Genomic DNA, 15,158 nt, shown 5'->3' with positions numbered 1-15,158 from the left:
GCTCTCATTCCTCAAGTAAAATAGCCACCGGAGCTTGCCACGGCTGCTCAGTCCACAAAGACGCGAGTGCGGCTGCGCAGCTCTAGGGCCTCCCCCGGTACACGCGAGGACGCGCTACAGGCAAAGTTAATCTTTGTAACTGTGCAAACACAGAAGGCTCCTGGCTACGGGAGCGTGATCAAGGAGGCACACGGTAAGGGCTACATATGTGTAGTCAGGGGCTTTACCCAGGGTTCCAGTGGTGGAACAGACGAGGCCGGATGGACAACCATGTAGCCCGTTGACTAAAGGGGAGTGGAGGAAGTCCCAGGTGAGTATAAATCCTTGTGTTAAGTTTATTTTAGGTACACTTGTAACCTAGTTCTGTGTAGTCTACCTGGAGATACGCTTGAAAGAAAGGGGGAGAACCGAGAGCCCAATATCGTGTAGCATGTTAATGAGGAGATGTCTGATGCAAACACACACAATGGTTACACTCACAAGGACGGGTCGCCTCCAAGGCAACCACTGGATAAGCAGGCGGGGAGAATCGTAACCTGACCCCGCTCAGGGTTAAGAAGTCGCTATCTGTAGATAGAAGGAAACGGGGATACACCCCTCCACCAAGGGTGGACTAAACAGTTATACGCGTTGCACTTTTGGAGCTCATAATAAATGTTACTTTAAACTTGAAGTAACCTGCCCGTTGTCTGGCCATTTTTTCGGAAGGGAGATGAGTCCACCCACTTCCCCCTTTTTAACAATTTTAACTAATTTTACTCTACTTGGCGCCTCTGTTGTTATACCACATACCTGGAGATACAATTATTTATTTTTTTATGATATAGATCAACTATGAGCATTAATAAATAAATAAATGAGCTGTGCTAGTTTTATGCCTTTTTTTAAAATGCATCTTATATTACCAAAAAGTTCAAAACTAAGTAATTAATTGCGGTGTGTTGTCCAAATCACAGCCTAAAATGTAGATATGTAAATGCAGACCTTTTCCAGCACAGCCTTTGTGACCGGCGCCGCTGCGTGTCTGTGTTTATGACATGTAATTAATGAATATATTTTCTACAGATGTTGTCAGAGTTATTGTAACTTGATCACGGAAAAGGTCATTATACACCTTTAATTTCTCCAGATGCCGGGGGAAATGGAGAGGCAGGGGGTGATTGGCACTTAAATGTCCCTGTCAAATGTTTGGGCTTGGCATAATCGTAGACCTAGGACAAGTGTAATTAATTTATACGCTGATTAATAGTTAATTAAGAGACATAACAGCTGTATGCAATGATTAATCTATACTTCCGATGCCAAAGAGCGATTGAAAGTATAATTCTACTTCTGTAAAACAATAAAAAACAATACTGTTGCATAGATCTGCTTCCCAAGCCATTTATTTACAAATGATCTTTCTTTTATCAGTATGCAGACAGCTACGACTTTTATAAAACTGGCAGGAAATGTAACTGTCACGTTTGTTGTCCGCTTTGGTGCACATAACGGCTCCAAAGGCTCATGTTCATATACGAGTAGTTGCACACAGTAGGAAATCTATTTACTCTTTCAGTTACTTGGGACTAGAAGTGTTGAGATTGTGCTATCAAAGTTGTATCATTAGTGGGCAACTTTAGAAAGGATTGTTTTTTCACAAATAAATTAAAATTTCACTTAAAGCACCACTAATGCAAAAATCGTAAAATTTAAGCGAGTAAACACATACAAATAAAAAGCATGTTTCTTCCAGAGGAAAATGTGCTATAAATGTTTCCCCTATGTTGCTGTCACTTACAGTAGGAAGTAGAAATCGGATAGAACTGACAGGTTTTTGACTAGCTCATCTCCTCATAGGGGATTCTCCGGGTACTGTTTATTTTCAAAAGCACTTAGTGAATGGCAGCTGCTCTGTCCAACTGCCAAAAAAGTGTGTAAGCGAGCAGGGAAGCTGGCCGGCATCATTGTATAAATCCTTTTTAGGGAATGTCTTTATAAAGAATATGAACCTTGCTGAGAATCCCCCATGAAGAGATGAACTAGTCAAAAACCTGTCGGTTCTGCCAGATTTCTACTACCTACTGTAAGTGACAGTAACATAGGACAAAAGTACTTTATGGCTCATTTTACTCTAGAAGATTTTTTTTTTTTTTATTTGAAAAAGTTTACACATATTTTAAATTTAAAATGTTTCGCAATAGTGGTCCTTCAAAGGATATTACTTACTTTATTTGACTTGTACCTCAGGTCTTAGGATATTTTTCTTGCATTTGCAGCCTGACATAAAATGTTTTAAAATCGGGAACTTGCTGCTTAAAGAGACACTGAAGCGAAAAAAAAAAATATGATATGATTTGTATGTGTAGTACAGCTAAGAAATAAAATATTAAGATCAGATACATCAGTCTAAATGTTTCCAGTACAGGAAGAGTTGAGAAACTCCAGTTGTTATCTCTATGCAAACAAGCCATTAAGCTCTCCGACTAAGTCGTGGAGAGGGCTGTTATCTGACTTTTATTATCTCAACTGTAAGTGAACTGTTTACTTTTTCTCTGCTAGAGGAGAGGTCATTACTTCACAGACTGCTCTGAAAGACTCATTTTGAATGCTGAGTGTTGTGTAATCTGCACATATTATAGAATGATGCAATGTTAGAAAAAACACTATATACCTGAAAATAAAAGTATAAGAATATTTTCTTTGCTGCTAATCTTCTAGAAATTATTTATAGTACACAACCAATTCACTATATCATATTTTTTTTTTTCGCTTCAGTGTCTCTTTAAACAGGAGAGACTATGCATTAAAGGGGTAGGCTGCTGCCTAGGACTGGGAGTTGCATATGAAGGAAGGGGCTGCTGCAAATAGATATTGCACATGAGAGTAGGCATGGGCTTTCGAGTCCAGACAGACTCAAATTCGGAATTCAAATGAAGTCTAATGACTTCAGGCGTGACCACAGGCAACAGGGGGTTAAATTACCCAGAAGTCTATGGGACGTCTATGTTCCATTACACGTCATAAGCGTAATGAAAGCTGCGTTCCACCACTCACCTCCGCGGTTCCTCCTTCCGGCTTGAAAGAGGAAGTGAGGTAGTAAGTCATGCAATGCGGCTTTCATTACGCCTTTGCTTTGATAAGCAGTCTTTGTTTTTTTCATTCAGAGGCAAGCAGGAGTTTCTGAACATCGCATGGCCCTCGTATTCTGCTGCAAGTACCTCTCTCCTTCATCATTGATACTTCTAAATGAAACTCAAAAGGTAACAAACACAGATCTGTGGATAACATGCTGAATAATGTCCTGCCAGTAATTAGTGTAACCGGGGTAATGCAGCTGATTAACTGTCCATTGAAAGTAAAATATTATATGCTTTTATCCACTCACTTCTCAAATGGCATCTTGTTAAACAAAATTACATGGTTCATGTCATAGTTATTTTCTGTTTTGCTAGATAATTTGGGTTGGCTTTGTTTAATGTTCTCAGTTTTTCTGCGTTCTGAAAGGTAAAATGAGTTAAACTAATAAAACACTTAGCAGAAGATGACTGATCGCTGAAGTATTTTCGCTTAAAGTGAACTTGAAGTGAAATTAAAAGGAATGATAAGGAATTATGTTTTTTATGGATGATACATAGGTTTAGTTGTATAGAAAAGAGTATGATAAATAGGACATTTGTACCGTAGTATAGAAAAGAGTATAAATGGTATAATATAAAATATATACCGGTACCATTTTGCTCTAAAACCATTAACACCTGGCAGTTTCCGGTCTGTGAATCTTGCTGCATTGTGGGAAATAGCTGTTTACAACTGCCAAAAAAGCATGCAGCAGCTACATCACCTGCGAACAGTAAAAATGTCACCATGTAATAAATGTCATAATGTAAATCAGGGATTTCAAAGATTTTACAATGGGCAAACATTGACTAAATCATTTATACATAATTATTGTAGAAATAAAGCACTTTTTTAATTACATTATTTTCACTGGAGTTCCTCTTTAAGGAGTGTGTGTGTAATAATAACAATTAGCAGTCGCCATTGATCACTGAACCATGGTGAGAAGGCATTATTGAGCCTCTGGCCAACTGGATACTTAATTGAAGAGAAATCATGGATACAGCACCTTCTTGGGGAATATGTGCAATAATTGGCTGGCAAGATTCATTAGTGATTATGGAGACCTTGTTGCGACGAGAACAAGGCAATTTTGACTAGGAAATGAAGGCCTTTTGTATACACTTCATGGTTCTTTCACTTATTGTTAATACAGGGTCTACATATCCCAAATAAGTGTGACTCTTCTCTGTCTCAATGTGTAATAAGTTTGCGGATTATTATTAGATAAAAAAGAATTACAGTCCAAATATCCCCGATGTTCCAACAGAATAGTGAAACTGTTATACGCTCTAAGAATACTTATGCCACAGAATTTGTATGTTCTCCCCTTGCCTGTGTTGGTTTCCTCCGGGCACTCTAGTTTCCTCCCACATACCCAAAACATACAAATAAGTTAAGTGACTTCCCCATAAATTGCCCCTAAACTACAATGAACCTCTAATTATGGTAGGGATTAAATTATGAGCTGCTCTGAGGGACGGTCAGTGACAAGACAATATATTCTGTACAGCGCTATATAAATACTAAATAACAATAATGCCAAGGGGTTAATAAGTTTGCTTATATTTTGTGATATGAGCTGTATCCGTGTGCTGAGACCAGGAGCCCTCCAGGCTGCCAAGAGATGTTGTAGCTCAAAAGTCCAGTAAAGTTACCTTGAGCAGCAAGTGCATATCAATTTTACTGTTACTACCGCTGACAAGGTAGCGCACATTGCTCAATTTGCGCTACCGGCATTACCTAGGCAATGCGCGTGTTACTACGGCAACATACTTAATGCCATTTGTGTAGGGCATCTTTACTTTAACAGCTCTCACATTTTCTAGGTAATTCAGGTCTTTCGCTATGCAAAATGCGTGCTACAATTAGCGTGCACGCCCTGCTTGCAGTTCTTTGACTATGAACCAGTAGGGGACTTGTAATTTTTACACAAATGACATTACTTTTAATCAAAAGCAAGTAGGATAACGGTATGCAGCTAAAGAAGTTGGAAACCTTTTTTAATTGTATGTTATACCAGACTGTAGTTCTGCTTTATAGAAAAATAGCAGCAACGTTATTTAAATTGCAGAAGTTGTAATATAACACATTTTGAGAAAATTATTTGGTTAGTTTCCCTTGTGTTTTTAAGCATTTTTTTTTTGCATTTTAGTTTGCCTTGAATCAGGTTATGTAAGGTGGAATTTAAACTTTAAACTCGGGAGACCTGAATTACAGAGGAATCGACAGAGGTCTCCAAGCATCTCCACTGAAGACATCATATGTTATCCAGCAAACCTGGACTAAATAAATTACAAATGATCTGCTGCTAAGTGCTTAGGATTTGCCACCTTCACCTGAGTTTTATCAAATCATAGCAAGTGTTGCTGAGAGATTTGTGAATTAGTGATGGTTGGATTGCAGCTGTACACAGCATCTGCAGTGGTAGCCTTGGCAGTGAGAGATGCTAAAGCACAAAGTGGGTAACAGTTTGACAATGATTGTCCCTATGCAGAGCACAGTGGCCAAATGCCTTGCACACTTGTCTTGCAGCACTAGAGTCCCAGGTTTGAGTCATTGCAGAATGTAGGTGGTGTTTTCTGCTTATGTTGGTTTGGTTTCCCTCTGGGCACTTAGATTTTCTCTTACTTGTTAAAACTATACCAATAGGTTAATTGGTCCCACTCACCCCCCAAATCCCCCCCTTACCCTTAACTCCCTAGTCCCCACTTGAGCTCATTAGTAAACAGAAGGGTACTTATCCGTTAGCCGGGCGCATCCGGCAGGTGGCGCTAATTACTATTCCCCCTCCAGGCCGCCATGGATAGTAGGGAAAGATGTAACTCTGGTGGAGTTTTGTCGCCACCTGCCGGATGCGCCCGGCTAACGGATAAGTACCAACAGAAGTGCCAATTAATGCATTTTACTTTCATTACATTAATTTTTATGATTATTCAGTGCAATGATCGATTGGAAAATTTTCTAGAAATTTCGATAAAATGGTTGATCAGAGATGGTAGAAAACTTTTTGTTTTAGAAGATTGTTTTAGAAGATAAATCTAGAAAAAAGTGGAATTTTATATTTTCATCTTTAGTTACATGAATAGTTTGTACTCTGGAAAGTGCTGCAGAAAATGTGTGATATAACTACATAATTATAACAGCAATACTAATAATCATGACCATTATAACATACTGTAAATAAAATAGTGATGTAAGAACCCTAGGTTGGTGTACATGCAAAAAGGACGTGGGAAAGTCTACCCAATTCTATTAATTTGCAGTACTAATATGTTCCCAATATTTTACTACAACCAAACCCAAACCTATTCTCACACAGAACTCTCCCTTTACCAATGCCTAACTTTAACCACCCTCCAAGGCTGCCCAACTCTAACCCCCCCCCCTTCCAATGCCTAACTTTAACCCCCATGCCTAAACTTAAAACTTCCCTCTATGATGCCTAAACCTAAAAATTGTAACCTTAAACCCCCCACATTTGGCCTAACAACTGTCCTCTCCACTGCTAAAAACTCACATTTACAGCTCCCCCTTTACAATAGGTGCCCAGTTGAAGTCACAACCTCTGCAACCACTAGGGCCTAGTATTTTTGTATTTATTTATTTTTGTGGATGATAAAGGATCCAAATACCAATTTAATGAAAAAAAAATGGCTCTGAACGTTAAAACCTTGATAAACTCCTACATTACAATTAGTCCCAGACTTACTTACGAATGCCCGACTTACGAACGACTTGTATTTTTTGAGAGAAATTTAAAAAAATTAAAAGAAAAAAATGGCTTTTAAACTTGTATAATCAGGTACAGGTGACACAGAGGGGGACACTGGAGGCACAGGGGGGCACAGAGGAGGTACAGGGGACAGAGATGGCACAATGTTCCGACTTATGAATAGATTCAGGTTAAGAATGAACCTACAGTCCCTATCTCATTTGTTAACCGGGGTCTACCTGTACTGGATTCAATTGAGGGAATACGCCAAACCACAATTAGGGAAAACTAATAAAACACACAGAGTCTGTATGAATTGCTGATTTTGTCCCTGGTGGGCTTTGACCCCAGGACCCCGCACTAAGCAACGCATTAATACTTACAACCATGGTGTGATGTGCTATTTCCCTCCCTTCTCACTCACCACCCGTTATGCCAGGCAGACTCTAACACAGAACCGAACACCACGGTTTTAACGAGAATTCTTTATTTCCTATTTCATAAAGCCGTCTGTAATTGTCTATTTAATGTTTATGAATTCAGTAAAACACATCCTAACTATGGCCAACTTTGATCCTCGTCGCACCAGACTTCCATGTCCACAAAAGTCATTTAGCTGCATATTTATGAGGCTGTGTAATAGTGGTCACAGGGAAAAAAAAATAATAAATTGGCAAGATGCACGAAGAGCCAGAGGTTCACTGAAAATAATTAGATTCTTTTGTGGAGCATTAAAAATCATGCATTGTAACTTAATTGAGAAATGTGTTCCTCTGACTGTATTGCACTGCTGAAATTAACTTAATAGGCACGGGAGGAAAAAGACACTTTCTAGAAAGGGAGATGCATGAAAAATCAGAACTGGCAAATTGCTAATAAGCCTTTGTGTATCCGGCTTCCAAGAAACCCCCACAAAGCTTTTTATTCCACCAGCTAGATTTATTTCCTGGGAATAGTCCCAATCTGCCATTCCGCCCGTATAGGAGACGCCTCGGTGTGCAGTCTATCTCTTCCTTTGGAGTTCCTGAATTACTGATGTGATTAAGTAATATGGACACCAGAGATAGGAAGAGTCAGTTCTGATTTTGGCCTAAATCCACACGGGTCTATATTAGCCGGAGCACATATTACATAACGGAAAAAAGGGATCAAGTCAAATTGGCAAGTATGAGTCTTCTCCTGGGGATGGTAATATAGGCCAGTCTATTGACGGCAATTCAGCGGTGGTGAGATAATTTGTGTACTGGGACTCAAAATGGTAAAACGAACTGTAAGTAAGAAAGTCGCGGAATGATGGACTTTTGCCGTTGCTCTGCGTATTGAAAAGTGATACAGCTAGAAGCCACTATCAAAGCTCGATAGTAACGGGAAGTGGTCCCCACAGTACAGAGGAATTATCATCTGTTTTTAGTAGTTTTGTTTGTGACTGTTCCTATTGATTTAAGCGGGAGTTACTCCAAGGGTGGTCAAATCTATGTGCCCTCTGATGTTTATAGTAGCCTAGAGTTGTGACTTTTATCTCATTTAGTTTTTTTGTTATCTCGCACAAACCTATTCTATCTGATTAAAAACAGTAGATTCTTTGTCATGTCTGTTTATTCAGCTTTAATATAAAGGAGATTTCCGTGGAGCCATATTGGCCAGGTCGACATTTGGAAATAACGTTTGGAATGCATAGTTTTGAAATATTATTTGCCCTTCACTAGTCCTGCAAAAAAGTTTTTAAATCCTTCATATTCCGTTTGCAGAAAGCTGTCTTAGTAATGTTGAGTCTTAAAGTGCATCCGGGTCAAAAGTCAAATACTTACCCAAGGAGAGTGAAGCCTCTGGATCCTGGATCCCACCCCCTCCTCTGATCCACCATTGCTGAGCATGGACCCCCAAAGGAATCCATGTATGAGAATACCTTCTTTTATTGCAAAGCGTTTTTACAGAGGAATCCCAGTTTCCTCAGGTTTCGCCTGAGGAAACAAGAGAGATTTCCCTGTGAAATGCATCGCAATAAAGAAGGTGAGGACTTTCCAAACTTGGCTGGCCTTAATACAGTTACATCACTTAACCTCTTGCCGACCGCGTCACACTGATGGGCGTGGCCGCGGCGGCAGCCCCAGGACCGCCTAACGCCGATTGGCGTAAAGTCCTGGGGCTCTGTTGTGCAGGAGATCGCACGCAGGCTGCTCGCGATCTGGCCCTCAGAGCCATTAAGTTTGGCCCTCAAGGAGTGTCCCCACTTTGCATTATGTTTGACCCACTCTAGACCACCAGGGAAGCTATATTGGAAGTGAAGCCCTAGAACACCAGGGAAGCCATATAGAAGAGGTAGGGGGAAAACTCGAATTACTAGGAAACTGTATAGTGGAGGGTGGGGGCCACTAGACACCAGTGAACTGTATAGGGGAGGATGGGGGCCACTAGACACCAGGGAACTGTATAGGGGAGAGTGGGGGCTACTAGACACCAGGGAACTGTATAGGGGAATATGGCGGCCACTAGACACCAGGGAACTGTGTAGGGTAGGGAGGACCACTAGACACCAGGTTACTGTATAGGGGAGGCTGGGGGCCACTAGACACCAGGGAACTATATAGGGTAGGGAGGACCACTAGACACCAGGGAACTGTATAGGGTAGGAAGGACCACTAGACACCAGTGAGCTGTATGGGAGTTGGAAGAGTCCATTAGACACCAGGGAACTTTATACGGTGGCCAGTAGACATTGAGGTTGTCCCAATGGCTAAATCCCAGTGCTCAATTTCGGGCCCACTTTGAGTTTGACACCCCTGGTCTAGAATGACAGCGGTAGTATTGTCTGTTGTGACAGAACGCAATGGATGCAGTGTTTAAGAGCAATAAAAATAATATAATTCTGCATCACTCAATTACTACTAATTGATTAGATTGTCATTAATAATAATGGCAATAGCAATATAGAATAATGATAATAATAATAATAATAATAATTTAACAATATATAATCAAGTTATTTGTTTTTATCTAACATGATAATTAGATTTTATAGCTTATAAGAGAAGACAATAAAGTAGAGACCGTCCAGTACAGGCCTCTGTGATATCTGATACATATTCATATCTGTGAATAATAACAATGCATCATCTGCCTAAAGTAAATTCATATTTTAGACATGCTGATCTTGTGCAGTTGTTCTTTTCCTCCTTTTTTTTACTTTTTCATTTATGATAGAAAACAGCATTGACTACAAATAACTCTTCCTAACAGCGAATGCAGAAATCATATATTATGCTGTCAAAAATTATGATTATGTTATAAAAATGCAAAATAAAAAGAAAAAAAAAAGAGAAACTTGGTCCGGCTGGTGGAGCATAAATTAGGCAGGCTCACACTTAAATTCATCGCCTTTTTTTTTTCTCCATTAGTTTTTACAAACTCTCATAAAAAGCTGAATGTTTAATAGAGCTTTTTGGTGAAAGACAGCTGTAATCAGAGCTCAAAGTGGCCAACCGAAAGTTTACATTATGTATTATTTAGGAGCAGTTTTTAGTTAAATGTTAATATTGTAACACTGAGGGACGTTCCCATTGCTTGTTTTGACTGTTTTTTTCTCTTACTAGGGGATCCTTACACGTTTCAGGGTTTAAAAAGAGGCACAGAAAATGAAAACCACTCAGAAAAATTGATGGTACTTGGCAGAAGAGATGTGTTTAGTGCTGAGATGGGAAGAGACAAATTTAGAAAGTAAACATAAACTTATAATGACTTTAAAGGAATGCCTAGTATATTTTATACACTTGATTTTCTGTGTTTACGGTCCTAATAATTTTTTTTTTTAACTGCTTCGGGACTGCCGTTAAAGGGAAGGTTCAGGGAGGGTGGGTAAAAAATCAAAATCAAATTCCACTTACCTGGAGCTTCCTCCAGCCCGTGGCAGGCAGGAGGTGCCCTCGCTGCTGCTCCGCAGGCTCCCGGTGGTCTCCGGTGGCCGACCCGACCTGGCCAGGCCGGCTGCGCAGTAGAGCCCGGAGGACGTCCGATGACGTCAGAGCGCCGGCGTGGGACGCAGAAGTTCCGGGCCTTGGAGCGCAGAAGAGCCCGACCTGGCAGCCGGCCTGGCCAGGTCGGGTCGGCCACCGGAGACCACCGGGAGCCTGCCCCAGGTAAGTGGAATTTGATTTTTATTTTTTACCCACCCTCCCTGAACCTTTCCTTTAAAACTACTTGTGGTGGCTCCCATGCATGGGAAGCAATATCACTTCCCTGCCGGCACAGATCTCTGCTGTCTAAAGACAGTGGAGTTCCGTACATTGGTCAGAAGCCGTTTTCATCTGCTACTGACCCTCCTGATCCCTGTGAGCCAATCACAGTGACTGTGAGCAAATCACAGTGATCAGGAAGTTTAACATTAAAAAAAAGGCTCTGGTCCTTAACCTCCCTGGTGTTCAATTTCCCCTGGATTCTTGTGCAAAAAAGTGATCCAAACTAATTTTTATAACTTTTTTTTTTCTGTAACAAAATGTGTCAAGCAAGGGTCTAGTATACAGTGCAAGAGAGTATTGACGTGTATGCACATTAATACTGTTCACAGCATGTTTTGTATTGACGTGTATAACTGTCAATACCGCTAGGGAAGTGAAAGGACAGCCGAGGTGACATGTGACATGAGATATACGTGTGTATGTGCAGTGCCAGGCACACAGAAAACTAGGCTGTGTTCCTTTTTTTCTTTCTCTGCATGAAAAAGTTAAACGGGTATGGAAGTGACAGTTTCTGTCTGGGTCAGGACTGGGTCAGACTATAGCATAGCCCTCACTGATAAGTAATTACAACCATAAAACACTTCCCTGTCAGTAAATGGCTTCTGAGAGCAGGAAAAAGAGAAATAGGGTCAATAATCCAAATATTTGAGCTCTGACATACTTAAATGAAGATGTCATTCAGCAGAGAAAATGAAACAGTAAAAACTTAAAAACAAGATTTAAATATGTAAATAAAACTGTAGGATATCTAAAAAGTCATTTTTAGAAGACTGAGGATAGATACAATTGTTTTTCTCATCAGTTTATTTTCACCTCGGATGTCCTTTAATGGTCCAGAGCATGTTGGTCCCAAAGGTTTAACTATACTTTCAGTTCCCGGGCACAACTATAGCCCCCAGTGACCCTTACAATAGGGAGGATCGGGGGGGGGGGGGGGGGTGCCCACACTTCTTAGGGGTGGAAATACTTAGGAGAAATCATAGAAAAGCATGTGATCAGTTGATTAGCTGGTAGATTTGTAAGGTTCTGATTTGCTGGTCATGATCATGTGTTATGCTGAGAATACACGGCGGCTCGATTAGCTACCGGATCGACTCTCGCCACGTCCCCGCTCGTCCCTAAGGCCCCCGGATCGATTCCCGCTCAACCCCGCGGGCGCTTCCTTATCTTCTGCTCGATTTCCGCTATTGTCCGCCCGCGGGTATCGATCCACGTGGTGATCGGACATGTCGGAAATTATCGAGAATTATCGACCCGTGTATGCCCAGCATTAAACCAAGAATTTATCACAGCAAATCAGAACCTTACAAATCTATCAGCTGATCAAACTGATCACATTCTTTGCCATTAGGTTCTCCTAAGCATCGCTGTCCCTAATTATATAAAGAGAAAGAGAATTGCGGAGCTAGAATTTAGCTCTGGAGAGACGTGGCGGTTAAAGATTTAGGACATTTATTCAAATACAGCTTTCATTTGTCTTATTTGTGAAGGGTGTCTGCTCAACCTGTCCAACCAATTGAAATGGTCTTCCTGTTCCAATTCATGTTAATGTCAAGTGTTTTGAAGTAATACACTTTGTTCTAATGACTGAGTATGAATGTTAAGCTTGATGAATGCATGTGTGAAAACAAGACAAGTAAAAAACAGTAAAGGTCACTTAGAAATGGTGAAAAAGAAACATGCTTTAGAAATGCCAAAATTCTTTTAACAATTTTTGTTATAAACCTTGTCATTTTTGTATGGACATGTTTTTGTATGGACATTTGTTTTATTTTGACCGGTGTTGATAAAGATCACTGCTGTCTGCAGAACTTGTTTTCTTTGTTGCCACTTAATTGGCAATATTAGCGTTATTCCAGCAATGGGTGCTGGATAATGCTGATGATGGAATATTGGTCATTTTACCGATGTACTTGTAACGCTTTATCTAACTTTCCTTGCACTCTTAACTCTCCACTACCTACTCCTACCACTAACCTACCCCTATGTACACCTATACACCTTACACTACCCCCCTCCCCCTCAATAACACATGTACTGTAGCCACTACTCTTCTACGGCATTTGTTGTAGCTGTTCATTTCCCTAATTACACTTTCCTAAGTGTGGTGTAGCTGCTGTTTATTGCTGTTTCACTTCCGATACCAAGTGTGCTGTATCCACTATTTATTGTTGTACATGCTACAACCGGTATACTGTAGCTGCTAATTTTTTAATGCCCCCAAATAACTGCATTGGTAGAGTAGACAGAATCATGCTTCTGCTGCCCAGTCATGTGATGGGTAGCACCATGAATCTCTACCGTGGGTTTAAAGCTAGACCGTCAAGATTGACAAAGTGTACAACCAAATGCTATGGGTTTTTTTGTTTTTGTTTAATGAACTACCCCACAGTGCTCAAGTTCCTTTACAGGAAGTTGTTTTAGACATATGAATTCTCAGCACTTCCTGGTGTAGGAGGAGTATAGCCATGTCCCCTCCTACTCACCTAAGCATACTCTCATCTCTGATTTTCCAGAACAAGCACTGCAGATTAGGTTTGACAAAGATTCACTGTCGGATTTAAGTCCATATTTTGATGCCTTTTGTGAAGTTCCAACTTATTTGCTTCAATATGATTTAGTGCCTCTCCCCTGGTGTGTAATTATACACACACATTCGTATGTGCATCTGCGATTCACAATCTAATCTTCTGTTTATATTTTCTCACCAACTATAAAGTGGATATTGAAATGTGGTGACATCTGTTCAGTTCTTATGAAAACAATCATTGCAGGGAGGAGGATAAGACTGAGTAAAATGACACTGTGGACACTATAGCTCTGATTTAGGAGGGTTGCAGCACAAAAGAGAACCTGAGTGAACTAGCGATGTTGATCTCTCCTCTTTGTGTCTCATATTAGGTAGCATCTTTCATCTGTATCCTATCAGATCATACATAGTAAGGATAAAGCTTCCCATACCTTAGGATATTTTGTGAGCCAATCAACCTTCTGATTTGATCAGTTTATCAAATCGGAGGAAAATCAGTGCCGTAACCTGTTTGCCTGATCAGTGTTTCAGCAAATTTTGGACAAAAATTAGTGGAATGGATTGACTGGACATAATGGAAAATGCAGGGTTGCAACTGCTCCATTGGGTGTGTGGTGGTAATGGGGTTTAATATTGCAATGATCAATGTACCCAAAAGACCCCCGGCTCTTGTCCCCAAGTGTCTGTAAACAGTGTTTTAAAATCTCAACTGTCGGCCGGCACAATTTCTGGCCTCCTCCTTCCTGCCGGCACCACAATGACCTTTACCATTTGGTCTGTACCACATGGCACCATAGGCGTGCGCAATGTCACAAACGTCTGCACATTCTTCAGTAAATAGCTTGGCGGTTTTCAATGAAGTGAGAAGATAGGTGGGACCAGGCACCGGAAGTTGAGTAATGCGAGGTCTTCAGTACGGCTTAGCGGGACAAGGCTGCTAAGGTAACCAACTTTTTTTTTACTAGGAGGCTGCAGGATTTTGTTAAATACTCTGGAGGTCTGCTTTAACTTTTTCTGTGCTTCCTGGAATGTGAAACCAAGTCATTTGTCATTTTTTAGGATTTCCATAAATTGTATTACTTAAGTTTGGTTCTCCTAAAGCTTACCATGCTGTGGCTAATCTTTTAGAGCGCAGAGGAAGTTATGAGTTTAGTTCCACTTTAAGGGTCTTACATCACTGTTTTGTGGAGAACAAACTTTTTTTTTTCTTCAAGAATGATTTAGTGCATCTTCCCTTGTGTGCAATTATATACACACATGCATATCTACATCTGCGACTCACAATCTCATTCTCTGTTTATATTTCCTCACTAACCGTAAAGTGGAAAGTAGAATTTGGTGACATCTGTTCAGTTCTTATCGCTCCTCACTTTTTGTACCATAGGAATTCTCTCCCATCAGGTTAGTGTCTGTAAAACTGATTAATATTTTCGACACTGTGCAGTTTTAGTACAAGAGGATTAGCATATGGAAGACTAAAACAATGTTATTGCAGATGGTAGAGTCTTCTATTTTTCTTTTCAAAACAACTTTTGTGAAATATTGGGAGCTTTCTTGAGGCACTAGTAATTGTCAAGTTTTC

General features: G+C 40.4%; 1 long non-coding RNA gene across 1 annotated transcript in view; it reads left to right on the top strand.

Annotated features, from left to right (window-relative positions):
- LOC137544999 (uncharacterized) overlaps window positions 1–10,556 on the top strand; it is a 29,973-nt gene extending 19,417 nt beyond the window's left edge. The window contains exons 2-3 of the long non-coding RNA XR_011025962.1: window positions 3,147–3,242; window positions 10,405–10,556. This is a non-coding gene — a long non-coding RNA (uncharacterized lncRNA). The remainder of the gene's footprint in view (window positions 1–3,146; window positions 3,243–10,404) is intronic.
- Window positions 10,557–15,158: the final 4,602 nt, after the last annotated feature.

Source organism: Hyperolius riggenbachi, chromosome 2, assembly GCF_040937935.1.
Source record: "Hyperolius riggenbachi isolate aHypRig1 chromosome 2, aHypRig1.pri, whole genome shotgun sequence".
In the NCBI taxonomy this organism is placed as follows: domain Eukaryota; kingdom Metazoa; phylum Chordata; class Amphibia; order Anura; family Hyperoliidae; genus Hyperolius; species Hyperolius riggenbachi.
Note: the sequence above shows the minus strand (reverse complement) of the source record. Positions and strands in the feature narration are given on the sequence as shown.